This window comes from Ranitomeya variabilis, chromosome 7 (genome assembly GCF_051348905.1).
Source record: "Ranitomeya variabilis isolate aRanVar5 chromosome 7, aRanVar5.hap1, whole genome shotgun sequence".
NCBI lineage: Eukaryota > Metazoa > Chordata > Amphibia > Anura > Dendrobatidae > Ranitomeya > Ranitomeya variabilis.
This window is the reverse complement of record NC_135238.1, coordinates 221,359,564-221,381,243: the sequence shown is the minus strand read 5'-3', so window position 1 is coordinate 221,381,243 and position 21,680 is coordinate 221,359,564. Positions and strand designations below refer to the sequence as shown.

Below are 21,680 nucleotides of genomic sequence, written 5' to 3'. Positions count from 1 at the left end.
CTGTTTACTTTAGTATTTGTAAACTGTAAAATATGTTCCTTTTATTGAGCTTTATCATCTCGTGATAAAACTGACTTTTCTAGCATCTACCTTGATCTCTGGGTCTCTTGTTAAAAAAATGTATTATATCTTTTTATTGCTGCTAAGATGATGTACAATAACAAATTGTATTGTGGTACCGTGTTAGCCCGAAAAATCGATGTGAATACTTTTCTGCTCAATGATGACAGAAGTATTCTAGGAGTGATACCTTTATTGGCTAACCAGAAAATAATATGTTTGCAAGCTTTCAGAGCACAGTGGCTCCTTCTTCAGGCAAGATTACAAATAGATTAATAAGAAACAAGCACAACATTTAAAGAATACTACAGGAGGACATTTGTTAGGGGGTGGGAAGTTAGGCATTTTCTTACAAATGGAGAGGCAGTGGGAATAATGTTCTTAGGGTACCGTCTCACATAACGATTTACCAACGATCACGACCAGCGATACGACCTGGCCGTGATCGTTGGTAAGTCGTTGTGTGGTCGCTGGGGAGCTGTCACACAGACCGCTCTCCAGCGACCAACGATGCCAAGGTTCGCTGGTAACCAGGGTAAACATCGGGTTACTAAGCGCAGGGCCGCGCTTAGTAACCCGATGTTTACCCTGGTTACCAGCGTAAAAGTAAAAAACAAACAAACCGTACATACTCACCATCTGATGTCCTTCAGGTCCCTTGCCGTCTGCTTCCCGCTCTGACTGAGTGCCGCCGTAAAGTGAAAGCAGATCACAGCGGCGACGTCACCGCTGTGATCTGCTCTCACTTTCCGGCCGGCAGACAGTCAGAGCGGAAAGCAGACGGCAAGGGACCTGAAGGACACTGGAATGTGAGTATGTACGGTTTGGTTTTTTTTACTTTTATGCTGGTAACCACGGTAAACATCGGGTTACTAAGCGCGGCCCTGCGCTTAGTAACCCGATGTTTACCCTGGTTACCAGCGAACGCATCGCTGGATCGCTGTCACACACAACGATCCAGCGATGACAGCGGGAGATCCAGCGACGAAAGAAAGTTTCAAACGATGTGCTACGACGTACGATTCTCAGCTGGGTGCCAGATCGCAGTAGCGTGTCAGACACTGCGAGATCGTAACGATATCGCTAGAACGTCACGAATCGTGCCGTCGTAGCGATAAAAATGCCACTGTGTGACGGTACCCTTAGTTATCTGGAGTCCATCTGGTGGAGGTGTGAATTGTATCCATGTAGTGACTCATAAATCCAGGTGTTAAATTGAGACCTAGTGTCAACGAATTAAACATATTCATTAGTTTGTATTCCCAAATTTTTCTTTCCCTGTGGTCCTTAAAGGGCACCTGTCACCCCGTTTTTTCCGTATGAGATAAAAATACTGTTAAATAGGGCCTGAGCTGTGCATTACAATAGTGTAGTTTGTGTACCCCGAATTCCCACCTATGCTGCTGAAATACGTTACCAAAGTAGTCGTTTTCGCCTGTCAATCAGGCTGGTCTGGTCAAAAGGGCGTGGTGTCTTCCCCCAGATTTTGCTTAGTTTTCCGTTGGTGGCGTAGTGGTGTGCGCATGTCCAAGGTCCCGAATCCACTGCACAGGGGAGTGGAAAGAGCGCGATGTGCACGATTTCATTGGTGATGGGTGGGCGCGGCCATCTTCCTTTGGCCGCGCGTGCGCAGAAGCGGCGCTCTGCTGGCCGCGGCTTCAGGAAAATGGCCGCGGGATGCCGCGCGTGCGCAGATGGAGATCGCGGCGGCCATTTTCCTGAAGCAGAGATGCGAACTCTGCTTCAGGAAAATGGCCGCCGCGATCTCCATCTGCGCACGCGCGGCATCCCGCGGCCACTTTCCTGAAGCCGCGGCCAGCAGAGCGCCGCTTCTGCGCACGCGCGGCCAAAGGAAGATGGCCGCGCCCACCCATCACCAATGAAATTGTGCACATCGCGCTCTTTCCACTCCCCTGTGCAGTGGATTCGGGACCTTGGGCATGCGCACACCACTATGCCACCAACGGAAAACTAAGCAAAATCTGGGGGAAGACACCACGCCCTTTTGACCAGACCAGCCTGATTGACAGGCGAAAACGACTACTTTGGTAACGTATTTCGGCAGCATAGGTGGGAAATCGGGGTACACAAACTACACTATTGCAATGCACAGCTCAGGCCCTATATAACAGTATTTTTATCTCATACGGAAAAAACGGGGTGACAGGTTCCCTTTAAAATTACTTTTTAGTATTAAGACTTTTAAGTCTGTCATACAATGACCAGGTCCAGAGAAATGTTTTCCCTCAGGTGTGTCCATTTCATTCCTGATTGTGTGTCTGTGTAGATTCATCCTAGTTTGTAGTCTTTGCATAGTTTCCCCAATATAGATACTTCCAGGGCACCTTGTACATTGTATCATGTACACCATGTTGGAGGATGTACAAGAAAAGGAACCCGTGACCTGAGGGTATGTGCACACGCTGCGGATTTCGCTGCGGAACCGCAGCGTTTCCGCAGCTGCGGGTCCGCAGCGGTTTCCCATGAGTTTACAGTACAATGTAAACCTAAGGGAAATTAAATCCGCAGTGCACATGCTGCAGAAAAAAACTGTGCGGAAACGCAGCGGTTTATATTCCGCAGCATGTCAATTCTTTGTGCGGATTCCGCTGCGGGTTTACACCTGCTCCAATAGAAAACTGCAGGTGTAAACCCGCAGCAGAAACCGCGATAAATCCGCAGTAAAAACCTCAGCGGTTTTGCACTGCGGATTTATCAAATCCACTGCGGAAAATTCCGCAATGGAATCCGCAGCGTGTGCACATGGCCTTATAGTCCTGATTTGTGTTTGGTACATGGACTATATCTGTTGGTAATATGTGGGTACACGTTTTGCAGTTTTTATTGTTACAGGGGAATGTGCCAGTCACTGATGGTGATGAGGACACTTCAGACAAGCAGATTCCTTAAGTTAGGGGGCTGTTTATAGGAGAGAATTGGTAGTTCTGGGAATATGTCTTTCAATTTGTGATCTCTATGGAATATGGTTTGGAGGTCAGCACCAATTTTCCTTAGGATGCTCATGTGGGGGCTGTATGTGACCACGAGGTACCCTGTTGTTATCCTCTCTGTTTGTAATCCAGGAGGCTGTTTCTTGGAATCCTTGTAGCCCTGTGGATCTGCTAATCTATTACCAGTGGATGGTATCCCTGTTGTAGGAATGTATTCCTCAGTGATCGCAGCTGTAGTTCCCTGTCTTTGCTGTCTGAACAGATCCGAATATATCTCAGAGCTTGACTGTAGATGATGGATTTTTTTGTGTCTTGGATGAAAGCTGTTCCATCTAAGATAAGCCGGACGCTGTGATATATGTGATGCAGTAACCCCTGTAACAGGTAGGGGGCGCTGCATGGTCTCCCCGGGATCTGCACGGAGTTGTATTGAGGCCGTGAGAATTGACCTGCAGTGATGTCAGGATCACGTGACCAGTCCATGTGATCCATTACTGTGGGTGTGGTTACAGGTACATAACGTGACCAGAGTGTGGGTCACATGTTCCTGTGTGGTTCCAGTGTTGGACCTGGAGGGTCCAAGTGCAAAATCCCTGAGGGAGTTCCTGAGGGCTCGGTGTGTTCCTGTGTTGGAAGCCTGGGAGGAGGCTTCCTGGAAAGCACCTGCTGGCGTGGGAGGTCCTAGTAGGAGGACCGGATCCCGGAGCAGTGCACAGTGGAACTGGGGAAGCTGGAGTCCTTCGGTGAGGTCTGGACTGACTACTGTATGCCGGGCAGGCAAGTTGGGGATCCCTGTTAGGCAGCTTACCCAGAAGAGTGTTAACGGAGTCTGGGGAAGCTGGAGTCCTTCGGGAAGGTCTGGACTGACTAGTGCGTGCCGGCCAGGCAAGTTGGTGATCCCTGTAAGGCAGCTTACCCGGAGGTGCGGACTGGCAAGGAGTCAGCAGGTGGAGCCGGAGCTCCCGTCAGGTATCGTACAGGCCGGTAGTGCTTGTGAAGTTCTATGAACTGTGTGGTCTCCCTTGGGAACTGGTTAAGGGAGGACCAGCGTGTTAGTGGCCGTAAGGCAAAGCCGTACACTGAAGTGTTAGAAGCTGCAAGTAAATATCACCAGTTGGTGCCTGTTGTGTTTCATGTTATGAACTGTGCGTACCCCGGTTTATGAGGCTTAATAAACCGCATGGACTGCTTTGTTTTATAAACCTGTGCCCGTGTGCTTGAATATCGCGGCCAAGTGAGTGTCCCCCAACACTCTCAGTAAGAGAAACCTTACAACGCGTATATATTTATAGTGTATGTGCGTACAGAGATTATAGCTGTAATCACTGTTATGAGTCATTGTGTAATGCTGCATTTGCTTACATACCTGCATGAGCATTTTAGGATCTGTTCACACCATAGGAGCCGAGTGTTGGATTGTATGATGGGCACTATTGACTTTAATGGGGTCCTGTTATTTCCCTGGAGAACATAGAACTGTACTATGTTGTGCTATTTCGTCCTGCCTTTTTGGAGATACGGTATGTGTGGCGCAGGCTTTAAGGCTATGTTCACACGGGTAGCATTTTTTGTGAATATCTGCTGCTTGTTATAGTAGCAGCATTTTCAATGATATTGCATGCACTCTCATCCACATGTGGAGGAGAATATCCACAATAAACCGTATTTTTGCTGTAGATTTTCACCAGCGAAATCAGCTTGATTTGCTGTGGATTTTGCTTCTGCACATTCACAATGGTGGTGACCCCTTATGGAACCTTTAATGCAGATGTCAGCACAGAATTACTATTAAAAAAATGGTTGACGGCCATACAGGATGGTAAGTCCGAGCTTCTGAGCACACGTGCAGCTTGGCAGCAGCCCTCCAGTGATATTAATGAAGACCTGTCACTCCTCCGGACATGTTTGTTTTAGGATTTCCTTGTATTTCCCATGATTATACAATTCTAGATCATCTTTTTAAATAACTTCATTGTGTCTTTCTTCTTTTATTGCTCTTCTAAATGTATCTGGGTGATAGGGATGTATCCTTACAAAGTCACAGATCGTCAGTACTGATTGGACAGTAACACTGTGTAGAAACACTGACCTGGTAACACCCAAAATGTCAATTTATTTATTCATTTTTAGAAGGAACAACAGAGGAAAGATAAAACACCATTCTATGAAAAGATGTTCCTGGTTTGTTATATAGTAGAGTTGGCCGGATGTCCTTTGATGTTAAGGCAACGATAAACATTTTTACTCCTACTTCGGTGCAGAATTTGCGTTTTGGGTCACGGGACTGGTTCCAGTAATTGCATAATCAGGAAACACTAGTTATGTAATTCTGGGGTCATCCGAGGATAGCCGGCCCAGATGGGAAACGTGAGTCATCACAGCAGGCCCCACATAGATCCCAGACAGTGGCCATACGGAGTGTGCGCGATACCCAGTCTGACACCATAGATATGGGGGTAACGCTGGCAAACTCTCCTCCCCTTCATGGCTGAATGTAGCACGCTTATTATATAGATTATAGGCTATATTATACTATCCTCTCCATTACTAGATGTTTGACTGTCTTTTTTTAAACACGTTGGATATTTTAACTCTGTCATTATCTATTTTCTGCTCATGCTCTTTATTGATCGGATGAGTCTGGCTCCTTAATGGGGTTTTCCTACACTCGGTAAATGACGTTTAATTCACAATCTGCTCAAGCTGTAATATGAGCTGTTTCCATGTGCATTCATCTCTGTTGAGGCGGCTGTGGAAGTTCTGATATATTTTTCCTATAGGTCAGATGAGGAACATGTATATCCCTTGTTAAGTTGCAATCATCTGGGTTCGGCACAGTGTAGCTGACGTTCAGACGGCAGGTTCATTACGGCCGCACTCACATTCTTGCCTTGAGGCTTTTTCAGCCTTTTTTGATTAACCATCTTCTCCAGATTGCACCTTCTAGACCTCACATGCCAAACAAGCAATTTCAGGCTTCCATCTCGCTGCCATTGTGTGCACACCATGAGTCACTATGACCCAGGACACGATACTGTCCAAGTTATATAAGCCAGCAAGCAATGGCCCAAGTATGGAGGAGAGCAAAATGCAATTAAAGAAAATCTCTGAGATGAATCATTGTTTTATTCTATGGCAGAATGATTGGAAATGTGGTTTTCTTTCCTTTTAAAAACCTTTTTTTATGGCTCATGCACATAGTTATATTACAGAACAGCGTGTATGTCTCCACTTTTGGTGATTCATGTCTGATTTGTTGCACAATGGGACCTCTGTATTTTATAAAGTTGGGGGTCCGACGGATATTTCCAAGTTTTTCGTATGGTCATGCCATAAATGTGTCATCAGATTATTCCTATAATCTAGGGACTGCATAGAACGTTTTAGCTCATTTATACATATCGCCCACATCTAAGCGAAGCTGCAGCTTCCTGTGATTTTACTTGAGCCGCTGCGATCCATGAGATTGATGCCGGGTCTTGTAAGGCGATTACTAGTTGCAGTTTACAGAGTTGTGATCAAGGACTTTAGGATGTCGGGTGACATTTTTGTGCAAGAGTTCCAAGCAGAAATTATTACTTGAAAACTAATTTAATATCAATTTCAATAACTTAACAAAAAAACTGTTCTTTCAAGGACTTTTGACAACTAAAATAATTAGCCTGATCCTTCAGTCAACCTTTCTTCCATCTGCCCCTACATATGTTGTTGTCTGTTACCATGGAAATGCATTGGACTGCAGAGGAGCTGCAGGAACAAAAAGATAGGATATGGGCATTTTTTATCAGTAAAGTTAAAGAAATGTTCTTGCACCCTGGACCTGCGCCGCTGCTTTGCTTTCAGCCCTGTGTTCCCTGCCGGTCTTGTGGCATAAACAATATCATGTAGCTGGTTTTACCACGATCTGTCTATTGTAGAACTATCAGGGCACTTCAAGACTGATTTTTGCATGAACTGGGTTTTCTCCGCAATTGTTCATTACTCTGGTCCATATACCCATACAACTATGCAGGAACTTGGGTTTTTATGACTGACTCAGCCATGAATTCTGCCTAGCCACACTAAACATGCTGACAGGTGACAATACTGCCAGTCTGTAGCCCAAGTTTCTCTTAAATTTAAGAATTGGATCCATGTTTGATCTTAAGAAACCCTAATGGGCCAGACATGGATGCAGTCTACTTACGGTATATGTAAAAGGCTGGTTTCTACGGCACTATCACCTTTTACCATCCTTTTGGTCAATATGGGTAAATTTATGGAATATTTATCAGCTAATCAGCCCTCATATTTTTATCATAACGAAAATTATTGTAGCAGCCTGATTGGTTGATGTGGGTAGCTTCCTTTGTACTTGGAGAACACAAAGTGGTGGCTCAGATTCCTTTTAAATGTAGATACAGAGAACCTAATTGACAAAGGAATCAAAAAGATTAGTCTTTTTTTTTAACATTTTTATTTAATACCACGTCTGTAAATTCTTGCTTTCAGCATCTGATATGACGTCCTCGTGCATCTAGGAGAAGAGTCAGGCGGCCATATAACTCGGACTGGGATCACAAAGCAATGGTCGGACTGGCAGTCTGCTCTCTAGACTGGAGTGTGACCACTACATTGCGTTGCCATCTGTGTCAGTTATACTGCCGTATGACTCTTCCCTAAATGTTTCCAGTGATTGTTGATCGAATCATTCCTCCCTACAGAAAGATTCAATTTTTTTGGATGGGTTTTCTCCCATGGACTGCTCGCTTCAGGTCCTTACACAACAGTTCATTAGGATTAAGGTCAGGATTGTGACTTGGTCATTCCAAAATGTAACCTTTTATCCTTCTTTAACTGTTCTTTTGTAGAACGATTTGTGCCTTTGGGCTATTGTCTTGTTGCATGACTTAGGGTATGTGCACACATCAGGATTTCTTGCAGAAATTTCCTGAAGAAAACCGGAAATTTTCTGCAAGAAATCCGCATTTTTTTTTTGCGTTTTTTTCTCGGTTTTTTTTGCGTTTTTTTTTTTTAGCATTTTGCAAGCGTAATTAGCTTGCAGAATGCTAAAGTTTTCCAAGCGATCTGTAGCATCGCTTGGAAAACTGACTGACAGGTTGGTCACACTTGTCAAACATACTGTTACAAGTATGACCAACTTTTTACTATAGATGCTGCTTATGCAGCATCAATAGTAAAAAGATATCATGTTAAAAATAATAAAAAAATAAAAAAATGGTTATACTCACCCTCTGCAGACAGCCGATCTCCTCAGCGGCGTCCGTTCCTATAGATGGTGTGTGCAGGACCTGCGATGACGTCGCGGTCACGTGAGCGGTCACATGACCAATCACAAGCCAGCGACGTCATCGCAGGTCCTTCACACAGAGCATCTATAGGAACGGAAGAGAGAGCATGCAGCGCTGAGAGGCGGGAACACTCCGGGGCCATCGAAGGTGAGTATATCACTATTTTTTATTTTAATTCTTTTTTTTAGACCAATTATATGGTGCCCAGTCCGTGGAGGAGAGTCTCCTCTCCTCCACCCTGGGTACCAACCGCACATAATCTGCTTACTTCCCGCATGGTGGGCACAGCCCCGTGCGGGAAGTAAGCAGATTAATGCATTCCTAGGTGTGCGGAATCCCCGCAATTCCGCAAATTTAATGAACCTGTTGCTTTTTTTTCTGCGATGCGATTTTTTTCGCAGAAAAAAATGCAACATTTGCACAAAAAAAGCGGAATACCCTGAAAATGATGGGAGGCATACGTTAGCGGTTTTTTTCGCGTTTTTATCATGGTTTTTATAGCGACAAAAAGGCGAAAAATACTGAACGTGTGCACATGGCCTAACATTCACTTAAGATTCAGTTCCTGGACAGATGTCCTGATATATTTGTCTTTTAGAATTTGCTGATAAAATTCAGAACTCACTATTTCATCAATGAAATGACGATGGCCATCCTGGCCAAGATGCAGCCAAAAAAAAAGGCCCAAACCATGATACTACAACCATTGTTCATCATATATGATATAAGGTTTTATTCTATTGTGCATTCTGTTTTTCTTTCTCCAAATATAATGCTTCTCATTTAAACCAAACAGTTTGATTTTGATCTCCTCCATCTACAAAACATTTCTACAGTATCCTTCTGGCTTGTCCAGGTGATCTTTAGCAAACTGAAGATGGGCAGCAATGTTGTTTTTGTAGGGCAGCGGCTTTTTCCTTGCAATCCTGACAAACATGCTATTATTGTTCAGTGGACTCATGGACATTAACATTACTTAATGCGAGAGGCCTTCAGTTGCTTAGGGTACTGTCACACATTGGCACTTTGATCGCTACAACGGTACGATCCGTGACGTTCCAGCGATATCCATACGATATCGCTGTGTCTGACACGCAGCAGCGATCAGGGATCCTGCTGAGAATCGTACGTCGTAGCAGATCGTTTGGAACTTTCTTTCGTCGCTGGATCTCCCGCTGTCATCGCTGGATCGTTGTGTGTGACAGCGATCCAGCGATGCGTTCGCTTGTAACCAGGGTAAACATTGGGTTACTAAGCGCAGGGCCGCGCTTAGTAACCCGATGTTTACCGTGGTTACCAGCGTAAAAGTAAAAAAAAACAAACAGTACATACTTACATTCCGGTGTCTGTCCCCCGGCGTTCTGCTTCTCTGCACTGTGAGCGCCGGCCAGCCGGAAAGCGAGCACAGCGGTGACGTCACCGCTGTGCTTTCCGGCTGGCACAGACACAGTGGAGAGAAGCAGAACGCCGGGGGACACACACCGGAATGTAAGTATGTACGGTTTGTGTTTTTTTACGTTTACGCCGGTAACCACGGTAAACATCGGGTTACTAAGCGCGGCCCTGCGCTTAGTAACCCGATGTTTACCCTGGTTACCCGGGGACTTCGGCATCGTTGGTCGCTGGAGAGCTGACTGTGTGACAGCTCTCCAGCGACCACACAATCACTTACCAACGATCACGGCCAGGTCGTATCGCTGGTCGTGATCGTTGGTAAATCGTTTAGTGTGACAGTACCCTTAGAGATTACCTTGGGCTCCTTAGTGACCTCGTGAACTATTATACTCCTTGCTCTTGAAGTAATAGCTCTTTGATGGTTGACCACTTCTAGGGAGGGAAATAATGGCCTCGAATTCCCTCCATTTGTTCACAAACTGTGACTGTAGATTGTTGACATCCAACGCTTAAGAGATGGTTTTCCAACCTTTCCCACCTCGATGGGCATCAACTTCTTGTCTTCTGAGGTCCTCAGAAATGTTCTCTTATCTGCGCCACGATACACTTCCACAAACATGTTCTGAAGTTCAGATTTTGATAGGTCCCTGTTTTGTTTTCCTTCTCTCTAAAGGTTCAAAAACGGTATTATTGCTACTCACAGAAGTGTGATAATTTCATTTTCTATTTTCAACAGCAAAAAAAAAAAAAAAGGCAGCAACACTTACCTGCCCAGATCTTGGAACAAATGCACTGCACACTGGGATGCATTGAGAGTGTGCTGGCCAGCCCGCCTAATCGAAAAGTAGGGGTGTGACTAATAGGCTGTGAACCAGACACTATGCAGTACCATTGTGTGAACAACGCCCTATGTGGGCCTTTATTGTGCACTTGTATACTGGGCAGTCACCCCCTCCAGGAGTGTGTATGTGGTGAATGGCTGTTGATCTGGTATTTTGCACCTGTTGCTAACATCTTGCTTTATGGGCTGGCTGCACCCTGCAGTGCATTTGTTCCAAGATCTGGGCAGGTAAGTGTTGCTGCCTTTTTTTTTTTTTTTTTTTTTTTTTTTTTCTGCTGTTGAAAATTGAATTTTTGTAGACCTTGAGTCTTTAGTGGCTTTGCTATAGTTTCATTTTCCTCATTTTAAAAATTGACAGTCTAATATTTTTAACAAAGTGGAAAAGCCAGCTCACCACCAGTCTTGTGCTGGATCTCCTTTATATCCTAATATTATTTACTCTGTTGTTTGATTTGGTTCTCTATCTGCTTTTAGAACTTCTGTAACAATCTGCTTTTAGGTCAAATTTATGTAGAAATACCGAAAATTCTGAAAGGTTCACAAACTTTCAAGCAGCACTGTAAAGGAGAATGAGAGATTAATCCGGAGTTGTGCAAACAGATTGGAAGAATAACCCTCAGGAAGTATAAAGCCACAATGACATCGGTTATTTCACTTAATTTTCTATTTGGCTTAATGGGGTATTTCCATCTCCAAAACCCTATCACAATATGTAATAGATGCAATAATAATATTAACAAATACCTCCAATTAGGAATGTAGTATAGTTTTTCTGTTTCGCTATGTCTCTTTCCTTCTGTGCAGGAATTGCAGGACCTTAGGTATCCATGGTTACAACCACTGATATAGTGAAAGTTAGCTAGTTGCTAGTGGTCGTAACCCTGGATACCTAAGGTCCCTCAATGCCTGCACATAAGCAGAGACATAGCGAATCACAAAAACTATGCCACATTTCTAATTGGAGGTATTTGCTAATATTATTATTACACCTACTACATATTGGGATAGGATCTTAGAGATGGATAAACCCCTTTAAATCTTTGACACCTATTCTACAGTTTTTCTTTTTATTTTGTTACATTCATAACCGCAGCTTTTTGGCATTGTCACGTTTTGTTTTTATGTTTAAAATATCACAAGCAATAATGCTTTGTAAGTAATGTATTTTATAATTCACTACAGACTTTAACCTCTTAGTGACCAGGCTCATTTGATTTTTTTATTTATTTTTTAGTGTTTTTTTTTTTTCATCCTCACATTCAAAGAGCCATAACTTGTTTAATTGACCATACTTTTTTTTTTCATTGATATAATCTAGATGTAGGAGTGTTTTTTTTCTGCAGGATGGGTTGTATGTATTACTACCGTTTTGGAGGAGATATATACTTTATTGGCTAGCTTTTATCAATTTATTATTTTGGGTAGGAAATACAAAAAGCATAGAATTAAGTTTGTTGTATGGTAATGGTAAACAGCCATGGTTGAGTAGGAATCAAACAATACCTAACATATAGGGTTTGTTGTTTTTTTCTGTTTATTTATTTTATTATTTTATTCAATTAAAATGTTTTGTGAGGCAAAAAGGGATGTTTGTGTCGTTGCATCTTGAAGACTAAACTTTATTTTTTTTTTTACCTCTGAAGTAGCTATGAGTGCTTGCTTTTTATGTCCCCAGTAGTAGTTTTATTGATGCCATTTTAGGGTGAATATAATTTATTGACTTAACTTTTTAATTTTTTTTAGAGGGATGGATAAAAAATAAATAAATGCCACCATCTTTATTTTATTACCACGGGCAGTCGGGTGTTTGACTCTGGGACGCTGCGATATTTCTGAGAAAACAGTTTCACAAGGTGGCTGAGTTGTCCGAGGCAGGTCCCCAACCAATGTCTCCCCACTTAGGACCAGATTACTGACCCCACCTCTTCCTAGGGGGGTGTGTGTGTGTGTGAGATATATGTATATATACATGATCGTGGATTGCTATGACAGTCGGGGTCTGCTGAAGACCTTGAGCTCTTTTGAAACTCATCCTAAGGGTACTGTCACACTCTGCAACTTTCCAACGATCACGACCAGCGATACGACCTGGCCATGATCGTTGGAAAGTCGTTGTGTGGTCGCTGGGGAGCTGTCACACAGACCGCTCTCCAGCGACCAACGATGCCGAGGTCCCGGGTAACCAGGGTAAACATCGGGTTACTAAGCGCAGGGCCGCGCTTAGTAACCCGATGTTTACCCTGGTTACCAGCGTAAAAGTAAAAAAACCAAAACCATACATACTCACATTCCGGTCTCCGCCAGGTCCCTCGCAGTCTGCTTCCCGCTCTGACTGAGTGCCGCCGTAAAGTGAAAGCAGATCACAGCAGCGACGTCACCGCTGTGATCTGCTCTCACTTTCCGGCCGGCAGTCAGTCAGAGCGGGAAGCAGACTGCAAGGGACCTGAAGGACACCGGAATGTGAGTATGTACGGTTTTTTTTTTTTACTTTTACGCTGGTAACCACGGTAAACATCGGGTTACTAAGCGCGGCCCTGCGCTTAGTAACCCGATGTTTACCCTGGTTACCAGCGAATACATCGCTGGATCGCTGTCACACACAACGATCCAGCGATGACAGCGGGAGATCCAGCGACGAAATAAAGTTCCAAACGATCTTCTACGACGTACGATTCTCAGCAGGGTCCTTGATCGCTGCTGCGTGTCAGACACAGCGATATCGTATGGATATCGCTGGAACGTCACGGATCGTACCGTCGTAGCGACCAAAGTGCCACTGTGTGACAGTACCCTAAAGCCAGGCTTCAAAGGAGACCCGATCAGCGATTACAGCTTCAGACGATCAGGAGATTGCAGCTTCAAATACCCTAAGGCTATGTTCCCACAATGAGTTTTTGCTGAGTTTTTTTTTTTATGCTGCGTATTTTCGAGAGAAAAAATGTACGGTAAGTAACCTATTTTACTTAACAGGTGCAGGAATGATGCAGAATACCTGAAACATCAATTACTCACCAAAAGCTAATTGTTGGAAGGTAGCCTAAGCAATGTAACAAGAACAGTAAAAAGTGTACAACCCCCCCCCCCCCAAAAAAAAAAGCGTAAGTTCAAATCACCCCCATTTCGTCTCAATAAAGACATTAAAGGAACAAAAATATACACGTGTTGTCATCACTTTTAGAAAGTCCGATCTGTCAAAATATAAAAATAATTAACCCATTCTGTAAACACTGTAAACGAATTAAAAAAAATTGTTTTTTCTTAGTTGCTTCAATCCCACAAAAAAATTCTGTAACAAGCGATCAAAACCTCACATCTATCCCAAAATGGTATAAATAAAAATGTCATCCTGCAAAAACAATAAGCCACACAGCTTTATTGACTAAAAACTAAGTTACGGCTTTTGGAAAAAAAGCGACACAACCCAAAAAAAATGTATTTGCAAACTTCTTTTTTTTTCCCACCACTAAAATAATTAAAAAGAAACTGGAAATGATTGGTATCGCCGTAATCGTACTGAGGAAGAGACTAAGAGACTCGTATTCCAAGCTCATTTTTACCACGTAATGTACGTTGTAAAAACAATTCTTAAAAAACAATATATGGATGTGCATATGTGGACAGAAAAAATAGTTATGACTCGGGGGAGGGGGGAGGACAAAAATATCAAAACTGAAATTGGTCTTATCATGAAAGAGTTTACAGGCACACACTTCTCCATAAAATTGGAGTGTCTGGGATGTCCATTTGCCAAAAAAAATCTATTTTTTTCCAGCTATGAGTTGGTGTAGATTTAATCTGCAGTATGCGTTAGTTTTCTGGTTTAGATTAGTACATTTGCCTTGTGCGGTTTCAACTCCTCCACTTTTACCCATAACCAGGGCTGTGGAGTCAGTAAGATAAACCTCTGACTCCCACTCCTCATCACTGGTCACTACTGAGCATGTACAAATAGTGCAGCACAGGTTCATCTACTCTACGACTCCTCATCCTCATCACTGGTCACTACTGAGCATTTACATAAAGTGCAGCACAGATTCATCTCATCTACGACTCCGCATTACTGGTCACTACTAGTGTTGAGCATTCCGATACCGCAAGTATCGGAATTCCGATACCGAGATCCGGTACTTTTGTGGTATCGGGAATCGGAATCGGAAGTTTCCAGTGTATGGTTCCCAGGGTCTGAAGGAGAGGAAACTCTCCTTCAGGCCCTGGGATCCATATGAATGTGTAAAATAAAGAATTAAAATAAAAAATATTGATATACTCACCTGTCCGGAGGCCCCTGGACATCACCGCTGGTAACCGGCAGCCTTCTTTGTTTAAAATGAGCGCGTTCAGCACCTTCCATGACGTCACGGCTTCTGATTGGTCGCGTGCCGCTCATGTGACCGCCACGCGACCAATCACAAGCCGCGACGTCATCCCTCAGGTCCTAAATTCCCTTCTAGGAATTTAGGACCTGAGGGATGACGTCACGGCTTCTGATTGGTTGCGTGGCGGTCACATGAGCGGCACGCGACCAATCAGAAGCCGTGACGTCATGGAAGGTGCTGAACGCGCTCATTTTAAGCAAAGAAGGCTGCCGGTTCACAGCGGTAAGGTCCAGGCTGCGTCGGAGAGGTGAGTATATCAATATTTTTTATTTTAATTCTTTATTTTACACATTAATATGGATCCCAGGGCCTGAAGGAGAGTTTCCTCTCCTTCAGACCCTGGGAACCATCAGGGATACCTTCCGATACTTGAGTCCCATTGACTTGTATTGGTATCGGGTATCGGATCAGATCCGATACTTTGCCTGTATCGGCCGATACTTTCCGATACCGATACTTTGAAGTATCGGACGGTATCGCTCAACACTAGTCACTACTGAGCATGTACATAAAGTGCGGCACAGATTCATCTCATCTACAACCCCACATCACTGGTCACTACTGAGCATGTACATAAAGTACAGTACAGATTCATTGCATCTACGACTCATCACTGGTCACTACTGAGCATGTACATAAAGTGCAGCACAGATTCATCTCAACTAAAAGCCGAGATCCTGAGATTAGGAACTGAACAGACATTTATAGGTTATTTCATAATTTTCCCAAATTCTTCTGAAAAAAATGACATCACATCCTACATTGTACTACTGTACCCAATTTATTACATATTATAGGATTCTAAGTCAGTCAATTTCATACTGACTCCACAGCCCTGCCCATCACACTGAATTTTCTGACTTAAACACTAGACAATGAGCATAAAAGAACGATACAATTCCTTTTTGTCTGTAAATCAAAAGTTGTCACCTATCCAAACAATAGATGTTAACTTGAGGATAGTTGGGGGTCACCAATCTTAAGGATAGGGCTAGGAAACGCTTCTGCTCCCGCCACTCCAATCATTCCCCCTAGGCCTGGCCATGATACTCAAGCACTGTACTCAAGTATCTCCAGCAGTCTCTAAGGGTACCGTCTCACAGTGGCACTTTGGTCGCTACGACGGCACGATCCGTGACGTTCCAGCGATATCCATACGATCTCGCTGTGTCTGACACGCTACTGCGATCAGGGACCCCGCTGAGAATCGTACGTCGTAGCAGATCGTTTGAAACTTTATTTCGTCGCTGGATCACCCGCTGTCATCGCTGGATCGGTGTGTGTGACACCGATCCAGCGATGTGTTCGCTTGTAACCAGGGTAAACATCGGGTTACTAAGTGCAGGGCCGCGCTTAGTAACCCGATGTTTACCCTGGTTACCATTGTAAATGTAAAAAAAAAACAGTACATACTCACCTTCTGATGTCTGTCACGTCCCTCGCCGTCAGCTTCCCGCACTGACTGTGAGCGCCGGCCGTAAAGTAAAAGCAGAGCACAGCGGTGACGTCACCGCTATGCTGTGCTTTACGGCCGGCACTGACACAGTCAGTGCGGGAAGCCGCCGGCGAGGGACGTGACAGTCACCGGAATGTGAGTATGTAGTGTTTTTGTTTTTTTTACATTTACAATGGTAACCAGGGTAAACATCGGGTTACTAAGCGCGGCCCTGCGCTTAGTAACCCGATGTTTACCCTGGTTACCCGGGGACTTTGGCATCGTTGGTCGCTGGAGAGCTGTCTGTGTGACAGCTCTCCAGCGACCACACAACGACTTACCAACGATCACGGCCAGGTCGTATCGCTGGTCGTGATCATTGGTAAATCGTTTAGTGTAACGGTACCCTTAGGCATTGAACAGTGGGGTTACATGCATGTGCCACCACCGCTCCATTCTGATAAGGCGTTTCACAGCCTAAAGGTACCTTCACACTGAACGATATCGCTAGCGATCTGTGACGTTGCAGCGTCTTGGCTAGCGATATCGTTGAGTTTGACACGCAGCAGCGATCAGGATCCTGCTGTGCCATCGTTGGTCGGAGCAGAAAGTCCAGAACTTTATTTCGTCGCTGGACTCCCGCAGTCATCGCTGAATCGGTGTGTGTGACGCCGATTCAGCGATGTCTTCACTGGTAACCAGGGTAAACATCGGGTTACTAAGCGCAGGGCCGCGCTTAGTAACCCGATGTTTACCCTGGTTACCAGTGTAAATGTAAAAAAAACCAAACACTACATACTTACATTCCGGTGTCTGTCCCCCGGCGCTGTGCTTTCCTGCGCTGTCAGCGCCGGCCAGCCGTAAAGCAGATTACAGCGGTGACGTCATCGCTGTGCTTTCCGGCCGGCGCTCACAGTCAGTGCAGGAAAGCACAGCGCCGGGGGACAGACACCGGAATGTAAGTATGTAGTGTTTGCTTTTTTTACATTAGCACTGGTAACCAGGGTAAACATCGGGTTACTAAGCGCGGCCCTGCACTTAGTAACCTGATGGTTACCCGGGGACCGGCATCGTTGGTCACTGGAGAGCTGTCTGTGTGACAGCTCTCCAGCGACCACACAACGACGAAACAGCGATGCTGCAGCGATCGGCATTGTTGTCTAGATCGCTGCAGCGTCGCTAAATGTGACGGTACCTTAATTCTTGATGTCAGCAGGGGGTCTCGGCCTTCAAATTTGTAGAAAATCGAAAGGTATTGCCCATCTTCTATATACATGATAAGCCTTAAATATTTACTGTCAACATCAAGTTACAAGTTCGAATCAATCAATAATTTTTTGGTAAGCGTTCTCTCAAACAGAGACTTGACCGCTCTCGCTGAATTCAGGTTTGGCTGACACATATCGAATGTATATGGAGGCCTTATCTTCACTGAGATTTTTATGTTTTGCAGCATCCTGACTGTACTTTAACCTCCTTATGACTCCGGCAAGTTGAATCTTGAAGGCCTGGCTGCACTGTGATTTAAAGAGTGAGGAAATTGTCCATCTTGTACATTCTGTAATTTAGATTTCACTTTTCAAGCAGACACTGATGTGACTCATGTAATGTGCAAAATACATCTACTGTGCTGGGGAAAGCCAGTCCTGCTCCTGCCTGCAGTGGTGGAGACATGTACCTCCTTTTTCCCACTGAACCATTGTGTATGTAGATAAGATGTATCGCACCTTATCTGTGACTTATACCAGTGAAGATTGTATACTTCTGTACACTGCAAAGAACACCAATGAGATCTGAGCAAGGCAAAATTTCATTGAAGATTTTCAACACACTTCATGGTTTCACCTGTCGACTCCTTCATGGGGCTAGCTTCCTTATCCCTGCGCTGATTACCGTATATACCTGCCTTATCCCTGCGCTGATTATATACCTGCCTTATCCCTGCGCTGATTAGATACCTCCCTTATCCCTACACCCTTCTTCCAATTTTAATGTGTATACCCTCAAATGAAAGCTGAAATTCTGAACTTCAACTGCATCTGAATTGTTTTGTTTAAAATTCATTGTGGTAATGTCTATAACCAAAATTAGAAAAATGTTGTCTCTGTCCAAATATATATGGACCTAACTGTACCTCCCTTATCCCTGTGCTGATTATATACCTCTATTATCCCTTCGCTAATTACCGGTATATACCTGCCTTATCCCTGCGCTGATTATATACCTGCCCTATCCCTGCGCTGATTATATACCTGCCCTATCCCTGCGCTGATTATATACCTGCCTTATCCCTGCGCTGATTATATACCTGCCTTATCCCTGCGCTGATTATATACCTGCCTTATCCCTGCGCTGATTATATACCTGCCTTATCCCTGCGCTGATTATATACCTGCCTTATGCCTGCGCTGATTATATACCTGCCTTATCCCTGCGCTGATTATATACCTGCCTTATCCCTGCGCTGATTATATACCTGCCTTATCCCTGCGCTGATTATATACCTGCCTTATCCCTGCGCTGATTATATACCTGCCTTATCCCTGCGCTGATTATATACCTGCCTTATCCCTGCGCTGATTATATACCTGCCTTATCCCTTCGCTAATTACCGGTATATACCTGCCTTATCCCTGCACTGATTACCGTATATATACCTGCCTTATCCCTGCGCTGATTATATACCTGCCTTATCCCTGCGCTGATTATATACCTGCCTTATCCCTGCGCTGATTATATACCTGCCTTATCCCTGCGCTGATTATATACCTGCCTTATCCCTTCGCTAATTACCGGTATATACCTGCCTTATCCCTGCACTGATTACCGTATATATACCTGCCTTATCCCTGCGCTGATTATATACCTGCCTTATCCCTGCGCTGATTATATACCTGCCTTATCCCTGCGCTGATTATGTACCTCCCTTATCCCTGCGCTGATTATATACCTCCATTATCCCTGCGCTGATTATGTACCTCCCTTATCCCTGCGCTGATTATATACCTCCATTATCCCTGCGCTGATTATATACCTCTCTTATCCCTGCGCTGATTATATACCTCCATTATCCTGCGCTGATTATATACCTCCCTTATCCCTGCGCTGATTATATACCTCCCTTATCCCTGCGCTGATTATATACCTCCCTTATCCCTGCGCTGATTATATACCTCCCTTATCCCTGCGCTGATTATATACCTCCCTTATCCCTGCGCTGATTATATACCTCCCTTATCCCTGCGCTGATTATATACCTCCCTTATCCCTGCGCTGATTACCATATATACCTCCCTTATCCCTGCGCTGATTATATACCTCCCTTATCCCTGCGCTGATTATATACCTCTCTTATCCCTGCGCTGATTATATACCTCCCTTAGGCCATGTGCACACGTTCAGTATTTTTCGCGTTTTTTTAGCTATAAAAACGTGACAAAAGCGCGAAAAAAACGCTAACATATGCCTCCCATTATTTTCAGTGTATTCCGCATTTTTTGTGCAAATGTAGCCTTTTTTTCCGCGAAAAAATCGCATCGCGGAAAAAAAAGCAACATGTTCATTAAAATGCAGAATTGCGGGGATTCCGCACACCTGGAAGTGCATTGATCTGCTTACTTCCCGCACGGGGCTGTGCACACCATGCGGGAAGTAAGCAGATTATGTGCGGTTGGTACCCAGGGTGGAGGAGAGGAGACTCTCCTCCACGGACTGGGCACCATATAATTGGTCCAAAAAAAAGAATTAAAATAAAAAATAGTCCTATAGTCACCTTCGATGTCTTCCCGCCTCTCCGCTGCATGCTGCCGCTTCGGTTTCTATAGCTGGTGTGCGGTGAAGGACCTGCGATGACGTCACGGTCTTGTGATTGGTCAAGACCGGTCATGTGAGCGCTCACGTGACCGCGACGTCATGGAAGGTCCTGAACCACACCGGCATCTATAGGAACGGACGCCTGCAGGTGAGTATAACCATTTTTTTTATTTTTTTTTATTATTTTTAAACATTCTATCTTTTACTATAGATGCTGCATAGGCTGCATCTATAGTAAAAAGATGGTCACACTTGTCAAACGCTATGTTTGACAAGTGTGACCAACCTGTCAGTCAGTTTTCCAAGCGATGCTACAGATCGCTTGGAAAACTTTAGCATTCTGCAAGCTAATTACGCTTGCAGAATGCTAAAAAAAACGCGAAAAAAACGCCAAAAAAAATAAATGCGGATTTCTTGCAGAAAATTTCCGGTTTTCTTCAGGAAATTTCTGCAAGAAATCCGGACGTGTGCACATACCCTTATCCCTGCACTGGTTACCATATATACCTCCCTTAGCCCTGCGCTGATTACCCTATATACCTCCCTTATGGTTTCCAGTCTTTTTTTTAATTTAGTTTATCCTATGAGGGAAAAAAACAAAGATGGCAGTCTAGGAAAGCGCATTTGTTTATGTAATGACCATGGTGGTACTAATGATTTATTCAGTCATCATTCATTTCTGCATTATTCATCGCTGATGTCCACCTTCCCCGATGACAGACGCTGAGCAAATCATACCGTATATAAGCGAGACCCGACTCTTGGCTCTGCCCTCTGCACGCCGCCCGCAGGGTCTGTCCGCCATGGGATTAGTATTCATTAAAACAAATGCTAATTTAGATTTTTCTTTCTGAATTAGTCCGCTCGCTGCCTGAAAGGTCATTTGCACACGGTGTAATATCACCGGCCCTTCCACCAACGCTGCTGCTACTTCTATCATATATGGAGGGATCATTACTGAGGATTTAGGATTCCTCCAGATCATATTGATTATCATTATCTTCCATACCAACAGTGCTTCCCCGGTAATGGCTTTTTTTCCCTTCTCCCTTTGGTTTCTGATCTCTGCCCTTGGGAGTCGGATTGTCCTGCGAGCCGTTCTGTTTGCACAGCTCTCGTTACTACTTTCTGTTTGCTCCATTCGGAGGTACAGTTGTTCCCTCGCGTGGTAGCTGGGTAACGCTGTGTATTTTTGGGATAAGTGAAAATTGAAATTAAATAAAACTTCGTGCTTCATCTGCTCTGGAAATTGTTCTTTCCTGTTTTCACCTTCTTTAATTTTGTAAGAAGCGTTTTCCACGTAAATGTACTTTTATATCGTGGAGAACGAAAGACTCAAGGAGTCGTGTATGGAGGTCCTATAGCCGATTACTATGGGGGCCTCCATTCAGCACTGTATGACATCCAGTGGAACATGCCACAAATTATATATTTGTCCTCATTAAATTCGAAGGGTGCAATCGCTGGAGGAAGCGGACAATATAAATTAAAACTTAAAGGGCTTATCAGACACAGGAT

The 21,680-nt window shown here is 44.2% G+C and overlaps 1 protein-coding gene across 2 annotated transcripts in view; it reads left to right on the top strand.

Annotated features, from left to right (window-relative positions):
• Positions 1-21,680, top strand: part of EPC2 (enhancer of polycomb 2) — a 67,611-nt gene that overhangs the window by 26,637 nt on the left and 19,294 nt on the right. The window contains exon 2 of one of the 2 annotated variants that reach the window (XM_077272999.1): positions 17,803-17,880. The exons of the other annotated variant lie outside the window; for it this stretch is intronic. The gene's annotated coding sequence lies outside the window, so the exon portion shown is untranslated. The remainder of the gene's footprint in view (positions 1-17,802; positions 17,881-21,680) is intronic. 2 annotated transcript variants of the gene reach the window in all.